Source organism: Eubalaena glacialis, chromosome 2 (genome assembly GCF_028564815.1).
Source record: "Eubalaena glacialis isolate mEubGla1 chromosome 2, mEubGla1.1.hap2.+ XY, whole genome shotgun sequence".
Classification (NCBI taxonomy): domain Eukaryota; kingdom Metazoa; phylum Chordata; class Mammalia; order Artiodactyla; family Balaenidae; genus Eubalaena; species Eubalaena glacialis.
The window spans coordinates 38075470-38094074 of NC_083717.1; the positions used below are offsets into that span (position 1 = coordinate 38075470).

Sequence of the window (18605 nt, forward strand, 5' to 3'; positions counted from 1 at the left end):
ACATTTTCAGGAACCATCTTTCTGGCAAGCTCTGACTCAAGTGGCCAGAAGAACCTCCTTGGGGTGAGGAGAGGAAATGGAGGGCAGAGTAGCCAGTAGTCGAGGCTGCTGGGATAATGTCACTGGCCTGAGGTCGCCTTGGAGAGCTGGCAGTGCACAAGGGTGTCTGGCAGGAGGTCACACCCTTCTACCCTTCAGCAGCTCTGACTTTGGGGACAGAGGGGGCAGCCTCTGCACAGAGCTGATGCCACAGACATCGGGTCACTTCCCGGCTCTGACCTCACTCGTTCATTCATTCCTTTACTGAGCCCCTCTTCTGCCGGGACTCTGGAGCTAGCTGTGCCCTCGGCAGTGCCCACTCTGCCTCCAGGGGCTCCCGGAGCAATGGGGAGGACAGGCGAAGGCAGTGCAGTGGGAGCCCCAGGGTGGAACGCAGAGTCTGTGAGCAGGGCCAGCACCACCCCCACCCCTGTCACCTACGCCTTTCACCAAGCACTGAAGAGGAACTCGCCGCAGGAAGCTGAAGGCTGGAGACCTTGGAGTAGCCCGGGGTCAGGCAGGCCCCACACCCACCTCTTTAAAAATGTTGGGTTGCGGGGTTTCCCTGGTGGCGCAGTGGTTAAGAATCCGCCTGCCAATGCAGGGGACACGGGTTCGAGCCCTGGTCCGGGAAGATCCCACATGCAGCGGAGCAGCTAAGCCCGTACACCACAACTACTGAGCCTGTGCTCTGGAGCCTGTGAGCCACAGCTACTGAGCCCGCGTGCTTAGAGCCCGTGCTCCGCAACAAGAGAAGCCCACGCACCACCACAAAAGAGTGGCCTCCACTCGCTGCAACTAGAGAAAGCCCGCGCACAGAAACAAAGACCCAGTGCAGCCAAAAATAAATTAATTAATTTTTTTAAAAAATGTTAGGTTGGAGCAGGGTCTGTTCAATTTCTCAGTCCCCAGGAGCAGCCACAGAAAATGCAAGCAGCCTCCTTCAGTTCAGCCTCCAGCTCCCAGAGAATGCAACCGTGTCCATACAGGGCCATCTTAGGAGGACAGAAGCACACGGACTTTCCCTGAACCAAAACTGGGACCTCTGGCAGCTGAAGACAGAGGTGGTGATAGCAAAGCCAATCCAGGCTGGGCGCTGGTAGGGGTCCTCCATGAGCGCCGAAATCACCACCACCTGGGAGGAGAGGCGGGGACAAATCCACAAAGGAGCTCCAGCCTAGGACCCTTCACTGGCCCGCCCTCCACAGGTACAGGTAGGCCTGAGGGTGGGGGCTCGGGCTCTCCCACCCTCGCCATCACCCCTCTGGAGGGCACAGGAAGGATTAGAATCTGACTCTCCAGCTATATACATACCTTCCCCAGCCCCTCTCCCACCATGAGAACTTGCTCCAGAGAGCTGACAAGTCCTTGCTTATCTCCAGGGACAGGGAACCCACTATCTCACTGGAAGAGAGCAAACATGGAGAGCCCAGTCTATGCTGAGGACTGTTCAGGCATTTTCACACACAGTAATTCACTCCTTTAATCCTTCCACCAGCCCTGGGAGACAGGCACATGATATCAGTCTTTTCTTATGCAGAAACTAGAGTTCAGAAAGGTTATGTAATTGCCCAAATCCACACAGCTAGGAAATGGTGGTAATTAGGGTAACATACATCTCAGTTTGCCCTGAAGAGTCCCAGTTTGCATCTGCTGCCCAGGTGTAATAATTAAGACAGCTCCCTTTCATTCTTGAAAGTGCTCCAGTTTAGAAGATAAATTATAAGGAATCCAGGTCTATGCTCTTTCCCTGAACAATCCAACCTCCTCTCCCAACCCCATTTTTCCACCCAAAGCCCCAGGGCCTGCCTGCTCAAAACTTCAGGCCCCTGGGGCAGTCCCCAGGGACAGAAGCTGCAGAATTATCAGCCAGCACAGCTAAGCTGTGGTTTTTTATCCAGAAGAGGAAGCAGAGGCTGTGGTCCAGGCCCTCTTGCTCTTCTTAAGAAACTGCTCCTCTACGGCTTGGAGCTGCTCTGAGCCCCCAGGGCCCAACCTGTGCTTGGGAGGCTCCCAGAGTCCCCGCCCTGGCTCTCCTGCTCTGAGCAGCCGCCTGGGTTGGTGGCAGGGGTGAATCTCACCCAACCCTGGGCCCCCATCCTGACAGAGGCCTCTGAGCAGAGGGACAATGGCCCCTAAGGCCTGTAGCGGAGGCCAGGGTGGAGTCCCCAGGAGGCTCCAGCAGTCACTTCTCACTCAAGGCAGAAATCATGTCCCCCACGTGGCATCACGGACAGGATTTGGAGAAGCAGACTGGTGGGACGTGCTCGGGGGACCCAAGCCTTTACCAGCCCCTGCTAGGTGCCGCAGGCCATGGGCCCAGCCCCCGTTTGCTAGGAGTCAAGGGCTCAATTTCCACAGTTGTGCCAGACACCACCAGAGCTGCTAAGACAAGCACCCTTGGCCTTTAGAAAGCTCCTGCCTTTCAAAAAACACTCACTCTCCTGTTCTCCCCACCCCCAGACCGACTTTCCTCAGCCAGACCCGTGTTCCCTGTTGGCAAGAGAAGAAGGAAGAAGGAAACAGAATCCCATAGAGGTTAGAGTGGGCTGCTGGGCCCCTGTTCTGGTTGCGGGGCAGAGGACAGAGGACAGGACAAGAGGCTAGCCAGAAGCCTGAACTTGAGTCCACACAACCAAGTGGTTCTGAGGAAGGGAGGCATTTCCCAACCAGGGAGGAGGGCCTAAGGCCGTGTCCCTACTGCCTACAGGTGTGGGGGATGGGGTTTTGGTGTCGTCACAGCTCGACCGCGTGGTTCCAGCATCCCACAGAGAGTTTGGTGACCATAGGTAACCTGGATGGCCCCTCAGCCTACTCGGGATGCGGGAGCTCACTCCAGCGGGCCTCTGTCTGTCCCTGTGGGTCCCACACGCACGGCCTGTCCTGGTCCCACGTATTCAGCCCCTGCCAGGAGCCTCAAGCTCCCACAGAGGTCGGGCCCTGGCCCCTGCCCAGCTCTGTGTGGGAGCAGAGCACACAGGTCCTTGCGTCCCCCTCCGTGGGGCAGGAGCTGGAGCCAGGCACCGCAGGGGAGGTGACTGGACATCCAGACCCGGTGACCTTCACTGCTCTCGGGACCGGTCTGAAACCCCAGCCTGGAAGGAGGCGTGTTTGAGAAAGGAGAACTGCGGCCGGAATCCCTCTCACGGCCAGCACCCCGGAGCCTCCTCCCCAGCGAGGGGCCCCCAAGCCTTTCGTGACCTGGGGAGCAGGGAACCCTGCTAACCTCAAGACGGAAGCATCAACCTCTGCGGCGGCCGTGGTTTGACAGTTACTGCGAGAGCAGGCCTCCCACGCCAGCCCCACGAGCCTGCCAAGTGCAGACCACACGTGCCCCGCCACGGGGGACCGCCATCCACTTGTCACCGCCTGGTCCCGGCTCCCAGCCCAGCGGTCCTGCTCCCTTTGTACTCGCTGGGTGACCTTTGCAAGCTCTGTGGCCTTTCTGAGCCTCAACTTCTCATCTGCACGGTAAACGTAGCCGCTGGCCCTGCCGCCCGAGCTGGTTGCCGGCACCTCTGGTCAGAGGTCCCACAAATGTTTGCTGGGCCAAACACAGAGACCCAGGCATGGCCCTGGCACTCAGCGAGGTCACAGCCAGGGAGGGAAACAGCGATCACTCACCCCAGGGGAAGGAGAGGAGAAGCAGCCTTGGGGTATGGGGGTGCTGCGGGAGCCCCCAGGGGAGACCTAGTCCAGTCCAGGGGGCACAGGAAATGAAGTTTGAGCCTTGGAGAATGAGTAGGAATTCAGAACATGAGAAGGACACCCCAGGGAACCGCAGGGGTAAAGGCTGGAGGTGTGATGGAGCTTGGCCTGAGAGGGGACCTCCCCGGGGTTAAGGACGGGCTGAGGTAGGTGGAGGAGCCATCCAAGATGGTCCTGGCTGAGGAGCGGGAACCTGTCCCCAGGGAAGGCTCTGAAGCCAGAGAGACATGATCCGATTTGCCTTCGAAAAATTACTCTGACCCCAGGGTCAGAAAAGGATGGGAGTGGGTGAGGCCGGACGCCAGCAGACAGGCAGGAGGCTCTTGCTCATCCAGCAAGAGAAGTAGCAGCTCTCAGGGTAGCAAGGTGACAGGAGTCGACAGATCCCACTGGCCAAGGAGGGGACATGGGGCAGGGACAGGGGCTGTTGACATGCTTTGAAGACATCCCCGAGAGATAGCGATCCCACATCAGGGAGACCAACAGTCCTGGCCCTTTGCAGGCAGGAGGACGCTTTGTTGCCTGAGGGGTCAATTTGGGAGCCCCTGGTCCAGGCCCCAGTGCAGCCCCCCTGGGGCCCAGGATCTTCTGCGATGTGTGGGGTATGCATGCGTGTGCGCATGAGGGTTCTGTCCAGCCCACACTGCCTCCTCCGAGCTTGGCAAGTAATTCCGCAAAGGCCACACCAACACCCCACAAAAAAATGCCAACTCTGTGCTAATTTATTTTTTATATTTAAGAGCATGTGATGAATGCTCTGCTTATTGACCTAGAAAGTCATCCACAGCATGTTTTTGAGGAGCCGAACAGAGTCCTACTCCTTTGCTGTAAATCCATGCCACCCTGCTGCCCAGCCTGGGACCCCAGGTCCCTCGTGGGCTGCAGGAAGGGCCATGCCATAAGGCACAGCACTCGGCATTGTATGTCTCTTAAATGACAGCTCATTTTTTTAAAAAGGATACAGAACAACATGGCTAGTAAAGATTTTATTTGTCACTTTACCTGTGTGTGTGTGTGTGTGTGTGTGTGTGTGTTTAGATAGGGTTGCTCACCAAAATATTAACAGTAGTGGAATTGAGATGATTTTTACTTTTCTGAATTGCTTGACTTTTTACAAAAAAACTCTTATCATTTTTATAATCAGAATAAAGCAAGGGAGAGCCACTCGGCCACCTTGGGGTTTGGCTTTGCTCCAGAAGGGCTGTGGGGTCAGAGCCCCCAGTGGACTAGGAATAGGCTGTGGGCCTGGAGCAAGCACCCCCTCCCAGGGCCAGCCCAGGGCCAGGACCAAGCGAGGCCAGCAGGCGTCAGTGGAGTTGAACTTGCACAGGGTGCTGAGGCTGGAGTGGCTTGTGGCCTCTAGGCTGGGGAGCCCAGGGTCTGGCCATCGCCACTGGGGCCACCCTGCCCATTCCTGAGCAGAAGGCGACACTTCCCCACCTGGCCACCCTTCTCACTTCCAGGGGACGAGTGTCCTGTGCTGGGTCACCTGCCTAGGTGCCAGTGGGGAGCACAGCAGGAACTCCAGCTCAAGGAGAGGGTGCTGCACGGGGGAAAGGAGAAGGGGGCCCCAGGTGGCCTGCAAGGACCCCCACCCTACAAGTCCTGCCACTCCCTCCGCAGTCCTTAGCTGAGGTCTGCGCTTTGCCCCAGACTGGGGTTCTGGCTGGAAGGACCTAGCACACAGCAGGTGCCTAATAACATTTGTTGGATGAGTGGGTGAAGGGGCCGCTATGAAGGCACCTGCCTAGACGGCCCTCCCCATGAGAGGATGAGATAGGAGGATGGGGACGGGGGCCTGGGGCCCACTGGATCTTAAAATCCCGCTGCCCACTTGGCACTGCCAGGCCTGTGGGGAGGCTCCCCCCTTACTGCTTCTGTTGGCTTCACCAAGACAAGTGAAAGTTGCCTTCCAGTTGGCCTCAGTATTCACTTAGATTTCCTTTTGTATGTGTGCATTGATGCTTTTGATTATTGGTGTCTTACTCATTCTCAGAAAGCTGGCCGATTTCCCCATTTATTGATTTTCTGGAGTCCACTCACGTGTGGGGAAGACCAGGATGCATGGAGGACTTGGAATTCAAACTTTAATCATCGCTACCTGTGCAGAGCTTCATCCCAGCTGAGAAGGCAGAAGCCTAGGTCAGTGGTTCTGAAAGCTTCAGCATCTCTGGAGGGCTGGGTAAAACAGTTTCTGGATCAGAAGATCTGGACTGGGGCCTAAGGGTCTGCATTTCTAACATGCTCCCTGGTGATGCTGAGGCCACCAGCCACCCCGGGCACACTTTTTTTTTTTCTTTTTGACTGTGTTGGGTCTTCGTTGCTACGCGTGGGCTTTTTCTAGTTGCAGCGAGCGGGGGCTGCTCTTCTTTGCCGTGTGCGGGCTTCTCATTGCGGTGGCTTCTCTTGTTGCGGAGCATGGGCTCTAAGCATGCGGGCTTCAGTAGTTGTGGCGCGTGGGCTCAGTAGTTGTGGCACACGGGCTTAGTTGCTCCTCGGCATGTGGGATTTTCCTGGACCAGGGATCGAACCCGTATCCCCTGCATTGGCAGGCCGATTCTTAACCACTGCACCACCAGGGAAGTCCCCGGGCCCACATTTTGAGACCTGCCTAGGGCAGAGGAAAGGGCACCAGGAGTCAGCCCTCAGGGTGAATACAAACCTCAGCTGCTGGGAACTTAGCTTTGGGCCTTGGGCAAGGCAACCTCTTTCATCCTTGGTTTCCCGCAATGTCAGCCGAGGCTGTAGGGTGGGCCGGAAGCCTCCAGAGGGTGTTTAGGAACGTGCGGGTGGAACAGCCTTGCTTGGTGAGAGCTATTTGCAGGAAGGGGTCTGGTGTCACGGAAAAGCTCCTCCAGCACCCAAGTACGTCTTCAACAGACTCAGCAACAGGGAAGCAGAAGCAGGAACGCTGTTTCCCGCAGGCGCTTTGCAGAGAACACTGGAGGTAAAGGAAACCTTAAAAGCGGTGGAAAGAGTGTAAGTTGAGATTTCCCAGTCCTTGCCAGCCTGTGGAGTCAAATGGGGTCACATGACCCCCCCAAATTTGCTGGAGAGTGGAGTTCTGTCTCCCTGCCAAGCCAGGCAAATGCCACTTCATGATACAGTCCGTTGGGGATTTGAGATAGGGGGCTTGGGGCGCCAATGTGCTACAGAGGCTTTCCAGAAAACCGTCATTTCAGCATCCACTTAGAGCCTGGTCCCTTTGCCTCGACCCTACAACATCCAAAGCCAAACCTCAGAACAGAATGGGGCCAGTCACCCTGCGGGCTGTGTTTCACCAGTTCATAGCAAGGAAGACTATCAAATGGCTCTGGAGTCAGAGTGCTTGAGGTCAAAGGCCAACTGAATCCATTTATTGTGTGACCTTAAGTAAGTTACTTAACTTCTCTGTGCCTGAGAGTGATCATAATAGCATAACCCTATGGGATTGATTGTTATGAGGGTTTAATGAGATAATGCGTGATCAGCAGGTAGCACACTGCCTGACACTCACTGAACATGAACTTTTGTTATTGTAGCATAGACCCCCCTATGTTTGTGTTGTCTGTTGCTTGTATCTGTGCAGAAATTGGCGAATAAACTGCATGTAGTCCTCACTCAGATCAGCCATTCTCAACCTGATCCTTTTTTTGAAATTGCTCTCTCAATAAAAGAAGCCACCACCCGAGAGGGCAGTCCTGGAGAGGATGACTTCACCCCGTCTGTACTGGGCACCTGAGAGCATTGGGATGCTGTCTGTGAGAGAGAGCTGCAAACTTTCCAAGAATATGGAGATACAGAAGAAATCTGGTTATGGCTTGACTAATAAGGTGGAGGCAGAAACACAAGATTCCATTGGATGCATCAGTGCTTGATACTGGAACGGGAATGGCGTTTTACTGGCTGAACTTGTTGGTCTGATAGAGAAGGAAATGAGGGAAACTGGGAGGAAACAAAGATCTTGAAGAATATGGCTTGAGATCACTAAAAGAATAGGAGGCAAAATTTGGTTTCTCTAATATTTCTGAAATTGATTACTCTCCTTCTGCAATACAGCTTTCTGGAAGTATTATAGAGAAAGAAGGTTTATCTAACATTAAGTTGAACGTAGAAGACTTTTGGGGGCTTCCCTGGTGGCGCAGTGGTTAAGAATCCACCTGCCAGTGCAGGAGACACGGGTTCGAGCCCTGGTCCAGGAAAATCCCACATGCTGCTGAGCAACTAAGCCCGTACGCCACAACTACCGAGCCTGCGCTCTAGAGCCCGAGGGCCACAACTACTGAACCCGCGTGCCACAACTACTGAAGCCTGTGCGCCTAGAGCCCATGCTCCACAACAAGAGAAGCCACTGCAATGAGAAGCCTGCACACCACAACAAAGAGTAGCCCCCGCTCGCCGCAACTAGAGAAAAGCCCGCGTGCAGCAACGAAGACCCAGTGCAACCAAAAATTAATTAATTGTGTTTTAAAGTTATAAAAAAATGAAGAAGACTTTTTGAATCCTTCCACAAAGCTGTCTGGATTTCATATTTGTATTGACAAAGGAACTTTTGATGCCATAAGCCTTAATCCTGACAATGCAATTGAGAAGAGGAAGCAACATGTGAAATCTCTCTCCAGGGTGAGAGAATAAACCTGACACAGAAAATGCAAGTGCAAGTAAATGTTTAGTAAGTACACAGGATGCACATGTTGAATAGATAAAGTGGGTTGGTAAAAAAAAATCATGCACATGTAAGTGGTTGGGTTTTAGAGATCAACCAAGAATAATTTAAATTTTTCTTTTGTATTTGAGATGTAAATATTTTTCTTTCTAATTAAAAAAAGATTCCTGTAACTCCGAACAGTTAAAAACTTTAAAGCAGTAAATGAATTTACAGAAAGCAAAAAAAAAAAAAAAAAGCCTCCTTCAGGCATGGACACATCCAGCTATCTAATCATCATAAGCAACCAGATTCTGGGTTCTGGAAATTGGCAGACAGCACCTCCTAACATAGGAGGTCTCAATACAGACTCTAGGAACCCCTGGAAGACCCAGGGATGGATGTCAGAGGGTGTATAAACCTCTAAATTGTATGTACTCTTTTTGTATGTCTGTGCAGATTTCTGGGAGAAGGGCCACGACTTTCTTCAGATGGTCAAAGAGGCCAGCACCCTCAGAGAGGCTGAAGAAGGCCTCAGCAGGCTCCCTGGACAGTACAGCTCCTCCCAGGAACACACAGGGGCTCCCTGAAACCAAGACCCAGGACTCAGCTAGCTCTGCACCTCCTTACCTGAGAGCCAAGCCTTCTCCAAAGTGAGGAGAGGACTCAACACTACAAAATGGTGAGAACAAATTAGGAAGTGTAAACCCCAGGCAAAAAAGTCTGATGACAGTTCTCCATAATGACCAGCTGCCTGCAATCTAGTGGGGGAGACAAGCCTCGGGGAAGAGGGAGGGAGCTGCCCCATCACAGATCAAGCAGATGGTGTGCTCCGCGGGGTGGCTGGGACAGCCGGAGGATCGGGCATGGAGAGGTGTGCAGAGTCCATGGTGCAGCTCAGACTAAAACAGCCGAAGGAGTTGCAGAACAGGGTGAGTGCAGGCTCTGGGGCCTATCAGCCACGTGAGCCCTTAGCTTCCCTTAGCCTCGCTTCCTCATCTGAAAAATGGGATTTGGTGGGATGGTGGTAGATACCTGGCCTGTCTCCTCCTGGGCTTGCTGTAGAGCCAAGAAGCCCGTGCATGTTGTGATGGGTTCAAGGTCGGCTGCAGCAGCAGCTGGGGCCTGGGTAGCCTGAGTCTGAATCCCGAGTTGGCACTTCCTCCCTGGGCGCTCCTATGTCTAATGGGGTCAGGGTGGTCCTGCCACAGGCTCGCTTCCTGGACTTCCCAGAGCATGGCGAGCGCTGGGCAAGCCGTGGCCACCATCCTCATTCACACGCTCAGCGGGACACCCTTGGGGGCTACTGTCAGCGCCCCCCCTGTTTTGGCAAGAGCTGTGCAAACAGAGGGCTGGGATTGAACAATAGAGAGGACTCCAGGTGGGGGTGGGAGAGGAGGAGGAGGGGGCGTTTAGCAAGGAAAGAGCAGAAATGTCCCAGAGAGAAAAGCAGTTGCAGCTTTATTATGGGGAAGGATGAGATTCCTTTTCTCCATCTCCTCACAATAATACTCCAATAAAGTATTTCTTGTTTCCCTGTGGAATGGATGTATTCCGAGCTCAGCAGCTCCATTACAGGGAGCCTGCGCTTCCCATGCCTTTGCAGGAATCCACCCTCACCGCAACCTGTGAGAGGGTCCTGCTAGTCCCTGAGGCAGCTGAGCCCTGAAACCAGGCAGGGTTGGGCCCGGGATTCTCCTCAGGCTGCCTGATGTCACCAGGCTGGTGGGGCAGGACGAGAACAGGCCAGGGGCTAACAACACCCAGGACATGCTGAGAGCTCGACCCAGCTGCCCAGAGGCTCCTGGCCCATCCTTTTTTTTTTTTTTTTTTTGACCAGGTCCCACTGCATGCAGGATCTTCCCTGACCAGGGATTGAACCCGCACCCCTGCGGTGGAAGCGTAGAGTCTTAACCACTGGACCACCAGAGAAGTCCCTGGCCCATCCTCTTGATGGAGGGTCAAGCTGCACTGCCCTGTCATGGCCCAAACCGCTCCCGCAGCCCCTTCCCTGGGCAGGTAGGGGACCCTCCCAGAAAGGCCTGACCGATCCTTCTTTAGCCCTGATCCCAGATTCCCCACCTATTCGGATGCTGCTTCCTCACCAGGACAACTCAAACTGCCGCCTGGCCCAAGGTCCTGACCAGGTCCTGGGCTGGTGATGAGAGCGTGGCTATGGGGCAGTGGGTGAATGGGGTGAGGCAGGCATGAGGGGAAGTGGGGTTACTCCTCCTGGGAGGGCTGGGATTGGTGGTGTGCCTCCTGGCCTGGCCCCCCTCCCCAGTGACGCTCCAGACCAAATTTCCCCAGGGGAAGGGCCACAACCATATCTTCTCTTCAAGGCCCCAAGATGGGAAGTGAGCTGCTCATGCCATAGGCAAAGACCTTCCTGCCCTCTGAGGTTGGCTACCCTGATCCCGAGGCCCCATATCTGGGGTTGGAATTTCCAGTTCTTCAAACCTGTCTGTTCAGTCCTTCAAACCTGTTGCTGACTTGCTACGTGACCTTGGGCAAGTCACTTCCCCTCTCTGGGCCTCAGAATCCTCACCAATAAAATGAATGATCCAATATGCCCACCCACTAGGACATTCCAAAACTATGAAATGTTCATAGCCATGTGATTTTACATAATCAGAGATGCATTCCTTTAATCTGACAAAAATGTAAATGGCCCTGGTAAATGACTCAGCAGTCCTCAACCCTGGCCTGTACACCCACATCACTTGGGATGGGAAGGGAGAGGTCCCACCCAGACCCACAGAATCGAGTCTCTGGGCCTCTAGGCCTCTGGGTGGGCAGGACCTGGAGATTTGCATTTGTTAAGAGGCTGCCTAGGAGAGGATTTCAGACTTTAGAAGGCAGAGTGAGGGGAGAACACAGACTCTACCTACACCAATACCTGACAAAGTGAGCAACAACGCCAAATTATGAAGAGAATGAGCCGACACACTAAGAAGACAATCTCCAGAGCAGTGGCCTCCAGGGCCCTCTGTCCTCACGAATCCTGGGCTGCCTGGGACATGGGAGTAGGACACAGGCCTGGCTGGGCAGAGGGAGTCTGGGGTGCAGGGTATGTGAGGGATGGCAGGAAACAGAAGACCTGTGCCCCCAGCAAGGGTGGCCTCGGTGGGGGGGAGTCTCCCCCAACCCCTGCATATTTGGGCTCCCAAAAAGCAGACTAAAAACAACACAGCTCTCGAAACCGTCCTTCTGGGGGAAGGCAGCCTGGTTCCCGTGTGAGAAGTGGTGGAGTTGCTCCACCAACTCTGCAGGAGTTGCTCAAATTAACTGAGCAAGATGAAAAGAACTCGCAAGGCCACCCTGCCAACTGCCAGGAAGGGGAAGGAAATCTCATGAGGGCACGGCTGGAAGGGGATGGGGCTGAGGATCAAAGGCAGCTTCCCTGAAACTAATAGCTTCAGGAGAGAGAAAAGTTAATGAGAAGATGAGTCGGATATAAAAAGAGCACAGAGGAGAGATGATTAAAAATAGCATCAGGGGCTTCCCTGGTGGTGCAGTGGTTAAGAATCCACCTGCCAATGCAGGGGACATGGGTTCGAGCCCTGGTCCGGGAAGATCCCACGTGCCGCGGAGCAGCTAAGCCCTTGCGCCACAACTGCTGAGCCTGCGCTCTAGAGCCCGCGAGCCACAACTACTGAAGCCTGTGTGCCTAGAGCCCGTGCTCCGCAACAAGAGAAGCCACCTCAGTGAGAAGCCCGCGCACCACAAAGAAGAGTAGCCCCCGCTCGCCACAAGTAGAGAAAGCCCGCGCGCAGCAACAAAGACCCAACGCAGCCAAAAATAAACAAATTAATTAATTAAAATATATATATATATATATATATATATATATATATATATATAGCGTCAGGAGTTGCAAAGAGAGCTTGAGGAAAGGACACACACTGAGGACCCAAGCAGGACCACTGCACATCTAAAAACTGAGTTACAACACACAGGGCCCAGGTCTGAAAAGCAAATTCATGGCACAGAGAGAAACTTGAACTAGTCACAGTGAATTCAGAGAAAGAGGACACATAAATTCAAACAACTAAAGAGAAGATGATCATTGTGGAACACAGACCTTCCCACCTCAGAGGGCTTGGAGTCCCTGAAGTAGATTATCCAACAGCTAAAGCAAAAGGATGTTTAGAGAAACTCTCCCTGAAACAAAGGGAGAACCCACTGTGTTGATTGAAAGGGTACAAGAGAGATTCAGACTGATGGACACCGGGAGCACACTGAATCACGTGGAGTTGCTGGACTTTAAGGATAAAGAAAACAACCCTTCAGGCACCCATGAGGAAAAACCAAGTCAACAACGAGGGGAGAGAAAAATCAATCTGACCTCATGAAAGGAAAATAAAAATGGAGTCAGTATTGCTAAGGGAGCTCTCTAAAATGGAGCCGGAGGCCACTGAGGGAGTGTGACTTAAGCACGCCTCAGCCCAGATGGAATCTTCTCGTGTTAACACAGGCATCCAGAACATCTGTCCAATGTCCCAGAAACTCCAGATACTTATTGGACCCTTACCCTCAAATAACTCATGACAGCCAGTCCCTTAAGGACAAATATTTCCTTTCTTGCATCAGTACAGCCTCGTGGCTTTTGCCTTTACAAGCCCCTGACTCTTCCTCTTCCCTGGAGCACTCTTTTGGCTTTACCCAAGTGTGTGTCTCCTGACTTAAAATCCTTAAGACCCCAAATAAACTCTTTTCTTATTTGTAGCCTTGTGAGGGTTGGTTTTTTTTTTTTTTTTTTGGTTGACAGCCTCAGATTTTTCCACAGCAACATTCAAGACCAGAAGACAAGGGAGCTGAGTGTTCAAAGTGGTATGGAAAGGGGGAAACCAAGAATTTGACACCCAGTGAGGTTGTTTGGATTCATAGACAACATGGAAAGGGTGGAGGAAAATAGCACCCTTGAGCCTTTTTTTGAAGGAAAAAAAAAAAAAACATACTCAGCCGTGAAATCTAGCTAACCATTAAAAGTGTTTGTTTTGGGGAGTTCCCTGACGGTCCAGTGGTTAGGATTCGGCACTTTCACTGCCATGGCCCCAGGTTCAGTCCCTGGTTGGGGAACTAAGATCCCGCAAGCCACACAGCACAGCCAAAAAAAAAAAGCGTCCATTTTTTCCAAGGTAAAATCATGACTCTCAGACAATATAAAATGAACACATGTCAAAATTTTTATTAAACTCAAGTAATTAGGGAACAAGTAATATTTTCCAATTAAGTAATTAGGGAACAAGTAATATTTTCCATGTAATTACTTAAGTAATTAGGGAACAAGTAATATTTTTCAGTTGGTTCAAGGGAAAATTGGAACAACACACACATATATAGGCAGATAAGGAATACTGAAATGAATTTACATAGGATTTACAGCAGTCAGTTGTATTCCACTGGACAAAATCCATTTGCATTTCTGATGGACAAGCCCTACTCTAGGTTTTCTACAACTTAGATTTGCTCAAAGACAATGAACGGCATGAGTCCCTAAATGCAGGACACCCACCAGTCTTTTTTGTTGGTCTAGTTCAAAGTCCTTCACAGATTTTCCTGATTCAGCCAAGAAATGACTCCGAATGCAAAACTCAGGGGCACAGTGAGCTTAAAAAATGGAATGCAATCTATTTAAGTACAGGACTAAGAAGAAATACTAGGAGAATTATAGTTGCAAAACAGAGTATAAGTGTTATAAACCTTGACAAAGTGAAAATATTAGCATCAAAATCAGGAGCTGTAGGGTGTGGGGAGGGAGGATGTATACAGGAAGTGATCATCTTTTTCATCCCAAGAAATACTGAGCCTGCCCAAAGTGAAGGGTTTATTCTTTTTCCCCAAGACTCCAATCTCTTAATGAGTTTCATAATTTTTTTCTTACTGTTAGAGACATTCATTATGAACTAATATCTCTGTGGAAAGTAAAAATTTATTTAAGATTCAGCAATTTTTTCATTTTCTTTCTGTTAAACTCAATTAAAATTAAGTAGTTTAAAATATAGCAGGTGTGGTACAATCCCATTTTTAAAAATTATTTCCACCTATTTACCTTTCTCTCTACCTGTACCTCGTTGTCTCTCCGAAGTTCTCTGTGTACAGATGACGTTCACCAAATGTTAACAGTGAATGATGGGCTGTATTAAGCATCTGCTCTGTGCCAGAAAGTTCTAGGAGCTGAGAATACAGCAGAGAACAGAAGAGATAAAAATCCTGTGCTCAGGAAGTTGGCATTCTAATGGGGGGATTTATGGCTTCCTTCTTTGTACTTTTCTAGATTGCTTGTTTTGTTTTGTCTGAGAACGAGCATGTGTCATTTTTATATAAACAATGGTCATTACCTTCACGCACACCTCAGATGATTCTTCTGAATAGCCAGAGTTGAGAACCACTACATTTTAAGCTGTATGAGTCATTAACACTTTAGTGTAAATAAGGTTTTTAGGAAGGCAGCATGAGGACCCAGAGTCTCTGCAGATCCCGACCTGGGCACCTAAATCCTGGGAAGAGCTGAAGAGGGGAGTTGGTTTCCAGGGTCTTCAGCCCCTCTTGGCTGGAAGAACCATTGAGCTTGTCTCCTGGCCCCTCGGCCAGAGTTTCCTGTCCCTGTCCTGGGATCCTAAGCCTGTGAGACAGATGCCCATTCTAGCTGGCCCTGGACCCAGGCAGCTGAGGGCCTGGCCCAGCCTTGGTAAGTGTCTGGGACATGCCCAGCCAGGGTTCTCCTCCCTGTAGCCTTGGGGGCACCCGAGCTCCATCTGACTCCACTACCCTCACCTCCCACTCCCACCTCTTGAGTGCAGCCCTGACCCCATCCTTCTCCATTTGCACCCTCACTCTAGCCACCCTGGCCTGAGTTCGCCTTCCCCACACCACCCGGCCTTTGCACACGCTTTTTCCTCCACCAGAATCCCCTTCCTACCCTCCTTCCCTCACCCCTAGATCCCAAGACCCCCTCCTCTGGAGGCCTCCCTGACATACCTCCCAAACCCACAGGTCAGGCCCCTGCCCCCTTCTGTGGGCTGTGACCTGCCCCGGCCCCCATGGGCCAGCCTGCTCTGCTCAGCCCTATGGCCCAGTGCCAGCCGGTGCCTGGTGTCGGGGAGCCAGGAAGGCATGTGAGTGAGACTGGGCCTTGGCCTTTTACCAGTAGGGTGACCTCAGCCAGGTCCCTTGTCCTCGCTGACTATTTCCTCATCTGAAAAATAAGGACATTGTATGTTTGTTTTTTTGGTTTTTTTTTTTTTATTGGCCACTCTGTGTGGAGGCATGTGGGATCTTAGTTCCCCAACCAGGGATAGAACCTGCGCCACCTGCAGTGGAAGTGTGAGGTCTTAACCACTGGACCGCAAGGGAAGTCCCTTTTTGTTTGTTTGTTTGTTTTATAAATTTATTTATTTGTTTGTTTTATTTTTGGCTGCGTTGGGTCTTCGTTGCTGTGCGTGGGCTTTCTCTAGTTGCAGCGAGCGGGGGCTACTCTCTGTTGCGGTGCGCGGGCTTCTCATTGCAGTGGCGTCTCGTTGCAGAGCACGGGCTCTAGGTATGCGGGCTCAGTAGTTGTGGCTCGCGGGCTCTAGAGCACAGACTCAGTACTTGTGGTGCACGGGCTTAGTTGCTCCGCGGCATGTGGGATCTTCCCCGGCCGGGGATCGAACCCGTGTCCCCTGCATTGGCAGGCAGATTCTTATCCACTGGGCCACCAGGGAAGCCCTGTTTTTTTTTAATAAGGACATTGTAAATCTTCTTCATGAGGTCCTTGAAAGATATAAAAAAGATAACATGTATTTCTTATTTTAAAGTTTATTAAAAGAATAACAATGAGATATAAGCTTAAAGGAGGAGGGGAAGTGAAAGGGGGAAATCATCAAGTCAGTAACGGAAGAAAAGTGATAAGGAGTTTAATTGGGAAAAAAGGTCCAACTTTCCTGAGGGGACAGAGATTCCCTACAGAACCCACTGAGGGTCTGTGGGTCCAGGGGGTCGGACACCATCAGACACCATAGAGGACCCCAGGCAGGGCTGGGTCCCCGGCCTCCAGACCCAGTGGGAACTTCCTTCTCAGACCCCCATGCCTTCCAGCTCAGCACCCCCTGTGCCCCTTAGAACGCTGGGAAGCATCACCCCACACAGTATCCAGCAGCTCCCCTAGAAGTTCCTTCGAATCGTTTTCTCTATTCACGTAGCGAGCTCTCTGAGCAAACGCAGCTCTGGGGCAAGCCCCCATCACCCGTGGGTGAATTGAGGTCACCGCCACCCCAGCAGTGCCGGGTGAATCTCCAGGCAGGCGGGGTCTGGGGGGGGCGGGGGTGAGGGCTGGGGCTGTCACCCTGTGTCGCCTGATGTGCCTCCTCCTCCCTCAGAAAACAGCGGCGTGAACTCTTTCCCTCGTCTGCCGTGGGCGCACACAGAGCGTGTGACAGGCAAGGCCGCAGCCTGAGCCCCTGCTCCTCCCTGCCCGCAGCTCCCCCACCTTCCCGAACCCACCCGGCCTCTGATCTGCACGCCCACAGTTCCCACTGGGCAGAACTTAAAAGTCACATTCACCTCTGTCGGACACCTACTCTGTGTACCAGGTGCTCACCTCACCTGCGAGGTAGGTAAATTGTCCCCATTTTACAGATGGGGAGACTGAGGCATAAAAGCAGTGAATGGGTTGCTGTAGGCCACACAGCTGGGATTAGCAGCCCACCTGGCTCTGAGGTCTTCCAGCTCACCTTTCTGCCCCAGCCCTAGTACCCAGCAGGGACAGAGCAGTGTGATGCAGAGGGCGCTGAGTGAGGCTGCATGGGGAAGGGGCCTCTGAGGGACATGGGAGCCCCAGCTGCAGGGTTTATGGCAGCCTCTGAGGGATGGGCACAGAGGAGCTGCCCCCTCACCTGTGAGCACACTCCAGGGACTCTCGTTCTTCTTCCGGACTTGTAGCACTCCACTGAGGGGACGCCCAGAATCCCTGATCCCCCTCCCGCACTGTTGGATACGTAGGTTATTTCTAGTCTTGCTAAGACAACAGTGCTGTGATGACTACCCTTGTGATGACATCTTTTTGCATGCCTGTGTGTGTGTGTGTGTGTGTGTGTGTGTGTGTGTGTGTGTAGGATAAATTCTCCAGGGCTCCGGCAGGCCCCACAGATGGGATGCTGGGCCTCTCGCCAGGAGGACACAGTTTCCAGGAGGACCCCTCACCTGGGACTCAGCCAAGCTCACTCCAGAGCCAGCCAGTCCCCAAGAGCCAGTTCCCCAGAAAGACTGCCCAGAACCACCAATAGCCTTTCCCTATGCCAGAGATCTGTTTGGTTGGCTGGTTGGGTTTTTTTAGCCAAAGGGCAGTGCTGGGCTACAGCCTTGGGTGCACAAGGTACAGAGCTGGTCTGGGCAGATTGTTATGCAACTCAAACAAGAAAGCAGAGCTTGGGGAGCAGAGAGGTTCCTGCTGGGCTGCCTGCCAGGGAATAAGGGGATGTAGGGGCCCCACCCATGCAGAAGGCCTGAGGGGTTCAGGGAAGGCGCAGTGACCACCCAGTCCCAGGGAAATGGGTCCAGCCATCGCCCCAGTCCCTCAGCCCTATTCCCTGCATTCCTGGGAGTCCATCCAGAGTGTCTACGTGAGCTCAGAAGCCAGTCTGGGCAGGTACTGAGACTGGATGGCCATTTCCTTCCCCTTTGCCAGCTCTGGCCCCTCAGCTGCCTACACAGGGTCCCCCACTGATGCAGGAACATCCAATGGGGCCTCCCATGTGCCCACAGCCCTGACCCTTCAGCATGGTAGTGAGCTCTGTGACAGCAGAGTGGGTCTGGGTCCTGGGTGCCCAGCACAGAGCCTGGCACATCACAGATGCCCAGTGCTGTGCCCCACTGAACACCCTGAGAGCGGCACACCGGCAGGGAATGGGGACAAAGCCGTGCCTGGCCGAGGGCCCCCAAACAGGACCCGGCCTTGGGGAGGACAGGAAAGGGGGGTTCCATCAGCACTTCAGCCAGAGCTACCAGCAACAAATTAACGAGGGAGGAGGAAGAGAAATGAAGAAATCCTTCCCCCAGAGCCTGAGGCTACTTGGGGCGAGGCTGGAGGAGCCCAAGCCAGCTTCCTTCAAATGGTGCATATATTATATGACATTCCTAGATAGAGAGTCCAGTTTCTTTCACCTTCTTTTGTGCATTTCAGGAATTTTTTCAGCTGATTAACTTAAGGGCTCTGGTGCCTAGGATTGGGGATTCTAACAAGCCTGGTTTC

General features: G+C 52.6%; 1 long non-coding RNA gene and 1 pseudogene across 2 annotated transcripts; both read left to right on the forward strand.

Moving 5' to 3' along the window:
• Nucleotides 1-964: 964 nt before the first annotated feature.
• On the forward strand, nt 965-5860 carry LOC133084942 (uncharacterized). 2 transcript variants are annotated; one of them, XR_009699496.1, is made up of 3 exons: nt 965-1253; nt 2503-2577; nt 5744-5860. It is a non-coding gene; the product is annotated as an uncharacterized LOC133084942 (long non-coding RNA). The 2 variants fall into 2 exon arrangements; XR_009699495.1 differs by having other exon boundaries at nt 965-1247.
• A 1345-nt stretch (nt 5861-7205) lies between these two features.
• LOC133084583 (EEF1A lysine methyltransferase 2-like) lies at nt 7206-8361 on the forward strand (annotated as a pseudogene).
• The last annotated feature ends 10244 nt before the right edge of the window (nt 8362-18605 follow it).